This window comes from Octopus bimaculoides, chromosome 15, assembly GCF_046866305.1.
Source record: "Octopus bimaculoides isolate indiv1 chromosome 15, ASM4686630v1, whole genome shotgun sequence".
In the NCBI taxonomy this organism is placed as follows: domain Eukaryota; kingdom Metazoa; phylum Mollusca; class Cephalopoda; order Octopoda; family Octopodidae; genus Octopus; species Octopus bimaculoides.
This window is the reverse complement of record NC_142942.1, coordinates 43,261,940-43,266,605: the sequence shown is the minus strand read 5'-3', so window position 1 is coordinate 43,266,605 and position 4,666 is coordinate 43,261,940. Positions and strand designations below refer to the sequence as shown.

Here is a 4,666-nt window from a genome sequence, read left to right as displayed (position 1 = left end):
GAGGTTATAGTAGATGACACTTTCCTAAGGCTCCATTCAGTGGGTCAGAACCCATAAACATGTGGTCACGGTTGTTAGGCATCAGGTCTTAGGCTTGTTCGTCCAGAACTGAGATGATGTAAAACAACAAGGGTCTCAACTTCCTGCATTTCACTACAGAGTTATGAGCTTCAGTGAAAGGAAGTCAAGTTGTTTTCCTGCGTATTGAAAGTGCAGGATATCTGTACCGCTGCACAATTGTAGGGGATTGTGACTCAAGCTGAGAGAACACCTGTCAGAAAGTTTTAGTATATCACATGAACTTTTGTTGTGGCAGTTGATTGTATCGAATTGCATTATGCAAGGTATGCCAGACGTAAAAAAAAAAATGCTTTTCTTTCGCAGTCGTTCTCTAGGGTCAGTGACCTGGGAAATCGAGATTTTGTGCACCAAGATGGATTTGTGTACACCTTCAGAAATCCTAACATTAAAACAGAATTTGTAATGAATAATTCCATGTCAAGCGAGGCCTGTTGCGATATCAGCTGCTCTATTGCAAACACAATAGACATTGTATTAGACTAGTGTTTTCCAACCGGGGTCGTATAATATTTTTGAGTGTCGACGCAAGCAAAATAGTAAACTGGGTCCATTAATAATGTTTAGTTTAAATCTGTTTATTGCTAGAAACAGGTACATTTCTTTCTGTAACTTTTTACGCAGTTTAACCAACATCACTTTATGTGTGAAAATTTAAATTAGAATTTGGAAAGAAGTATAAGTCAAACTAATTTTTAAACTTTGAGTGGTGATCAGAGTACACTAAAAGAAAACAGTAATCGAATGGGACCCGTAGGTAAAAGACAGTTGAGGACTACTGCATTAGACAAAAGCTACGCTACTACCCAGTAAGCAGACGAGGAGACACTATGTTCCGTCACTCTGTATGTAGAAATAACTGAAATCTTTATATAGTCACACCCTAAAGTATTCTAGATGGATGGCCACATTCAGCAATGAAGCCTGAGATATACCATAGGAAAATACAACTTGGTCTCGACGAGGAAAGATTCGTTCGTAGTTTCCCAGAACCAACGCTGAAATGGAACTAAACCACCACCATCGCCACCATCATCACCACCACCACTAAAATAAGACAAATATGACTGCCAGATTACGATGATTTACTTGTAAAACACTCGAATGTACGCACAATCGAACCCTTAAGAACTTTCTATGAACTATCACTACAAATAAATGCGGTAAGACGGTTACATATTCGTGTTATTGCTGCTGCAATTGCTACCGTAGTAGTAGTAGTAGTAGTAGTAGTAGTAGTAGTAGTAGTAGTAGTAGTAGTAGTAGTAGATGTTGTTCTTGTTTAACCCCACTGACATGGTTCGATTCGGTAGACTAGGGATCGAAGACATTCAAGTCATGTTTCTCCTGTCGATTTTAAGGGATATTTAAGACTGCGTTCTCTAAGGTATCAGACAAGGCGGCGGGCTGGCAGAATCGTTAGCACGCCGGGCGAAATACTTAGCAATATTTCGGCTACCGCTACGTTCTGAGTTCAAATTCCGCCGAGGTCGATTTTGCCTACTTTCGGAGTCGATGAAATAAGTACCAGTTACGTACTGGGTCGATGTAATCGACTAACGCCCTCCTTTCAAATTTCAGGCCTTGTACCTATAGTAGAGACGATTACCTTACTTCAGACGGTGAAGTGGGCTTGGAAAGAAATCTAGCAATTATTTCTAGCAGTTGGAGCGGCTAAAGTTGGGGCTCTGTATACGACTTGGTATAATGTCTATGGCCGTTAATGTAGTTGTTGTTGTTAATGATGCAGTTGTTCTTCCTAGTTTTGTCGTTGTCTTTGTTGTTAATCCACCGTTAAGAAATTACTTACCAAATTAATGTCTGAACAACAAGCTGCCATATGCAAACCCATCCAATCTCATTTAGATCATCACTCCCGGACTGTAGATCTTCTTTAAATAATTACATTGTAATTACATTATCTCAGCCGATTATCTTAATGATCAAACGCACTACTACAACAATAGGGGCGTGATTTAGGAAGAAAAACAAAAGAACACAAAAGAAGGGAGATGATTAGATCTTGTTTACACATAAAATATATTCGTGATGTTGTACCGTAAGCCATCGATCGTGAGCAGCTCAGTTTATTTAGAAATAGCAGCCAAGTCGTCCGCATATCGCACCACACTGTTATGATAGTTTAATGGATAGTATAATCCTAGATATACTGCCTGAATAATAGGTGAGATGATCATATCTGGAACGCCTTTTGCTATACAGGTTTGTCTCCAGAATTACAGATAACTTTGGACTACCAAATAAAAACAAGCCTGTAGTTATTGGCGAGAATTAATTTTACACACAACATTAGATATACAGATATGTGTGTACGTACGTATGTATGTAGGTATGTAGGTATTTATGTATTTATGTATGCATGTATGTATGTATGTATGTATGTATGTATGATTGAATGGATGTATTTTTCTGTTTGTATATAGACGAAGGCATCAACTTTGGACATCAGATTAGAGTACGGTTAATATTGCATTAACCATTGAGCTTAAATGTCATATCTATTTATATATATATATATGTATAATTACGTATGTGTGTGCATGTATATATATATATATATATATATATATATATATATATATATATATACATATACGTATAGAGCTCGAAGCATTCAGTTTAATAAATATCACCCATGAAGATGTATAACCCCTCTTCCATCTGGTCCCGAAGATAACTTATTTAATATTTATGCATAAAACATCATATTTTACAAACCGAAAATATCTATGGATATATATATATATATATATGTATATATATATATATATATATATATATATATATATATATATATATATATATATATATATATATAATTATGCATGTATATATGTATATGTATATGTATACACACACACGCACACACACACACACACGCACGCACACACACGCACACACACACACACACATATATATATATATATATACATATATATGTATGTAGGTATATATACAGGGTGCGGTGAATAAAACGTCGTCTAAGTTACTAAAAAATCAAAATAATACTGACATCCCATTTTAACAGATATATTTACCTAAATTACATAAAAATATCTTGAAATATTAAAGATTAAATTTTTGCAATAAATTCGCCATTGGCTTGAACACAGTCGCCAGAAGATTTCGGAATCTCCTACAACACTACTAGACGGTCTCTTTGTTTAAGTTGGTGAATGCTCTATGTATGTGTATAGATATACACACACACACACACACACACACACATATATATATATATATATATATATATATATATATATATATATATATATATATATATATATATGTACGTATGCATATATGTGTATGTATATATATGTATGTGCATGTATATATATATATATATATATATATATATATATATATATATATATACATATATATATATGTATGTATGTATGTATGTATGTATGTATGTATGTATGCATGAATGTATGCATGTATGTATACCTATGTGCATCAAAGCAAAACAACGAACACTTTTTTTATAATTCTGGCTTTCCATCCGGCGTATGTGCATTGCTGCAAGTATAATTGTGAAGATATCGGTGGTTGATGTCACAATCGCCAGTGAAACACATGAATACACCAAATTTATTGAGGTCAATTTTTTTTTTATTCTCTGTGATTTAACGGGAAAAAAGTCGTTCATAAATAGTGAAAAGAAATCGTTACTGAAGTCGATAAAAGTTGTTTTTTGATGGCACAGCGTGTGACAGTTTGTGTGTTAACGTGTTTATATCCGTGTCAGTCTTGTCTCAGACTTTATAGGGTCAGGGAGCGCCTGTGGGGTCTTTAGTGCTTTTCCGTGTATTTCGTTTATACAACAGCATGTGCAGTGCCTTTAATTGTTATGTATGAATGAATGTGTGTGTTCCCGCGCACGCGTATATATATATATATATATATATATATATATATATATATATATATATATATATATATATATATATATATATATATATATTTATTGGTTTGAGCCATGTTGCGTATTTGATCTCCCAACTCCAGTATAGTCCAAACACATGCAGTATATAAAATACAGAATCTCCTTTTTATTTAAATGTATATTTGTGTACGGAATATATTTATGTAACGGCTGCAATATGATATACATGCTTTATTTCATTCGATTTTTTTCACCTCGCGTGTGTCTAACTCCGACCCTTTCCCTGTACTTTTGTATTCTAGCATAAATGCTTATCCCAGTAAGTTATGTGAAGAGTTTTAAACATAATATTAAATTTTCACGCCATCGATTCATATTTTTTTAATCACAAAGGCAGGGGTCGGTGAACCGGAGTAAATTACATCAAGTGGGAGTAAAAATTAAATTCTTGTGGGGCAATGCAGACTTATTAGACATAAGTAAACTTACATAAAAAAAAAACGTGTTCCTTGTTAAGACAGAACATTTTCCCCTACCAACACTGCATCTGTCCAACGTAATGGATGTGTAGATAGATTTATATATATATATATATATATATATATATATATATATATATATATATATATATATATACTGTTGCGTCTAGGGAGAGTCATTTTCTTATCGTGCCTT

The 4,666-nt window shown here is 33.9% G+C and overlaps 1 long non-coding RNA gene across 1 annotated transcript in view; it reads left to right on the top strand.

The window, feature by feature from the left end:
• The first annotated feature begins 2,159 nt into the window (after nucleotides 1-2,159).
• LOC149132507 (uncharacterized) overlaps nucleotides 2,160-4,666 on the top strand; it is a 12,500-nt gene continuing 9,993 nt past the window's right edge. The window contains exon 1 of the long non-coding RNA XR_016244517.1: nucleotides 2,160-2,428. This is a non-coding gene — a long non-coding RNA (uncharacterized LOC149132507). The remainder of the gene's footprint in view (nucleotides 2,429-4,666) is intronic.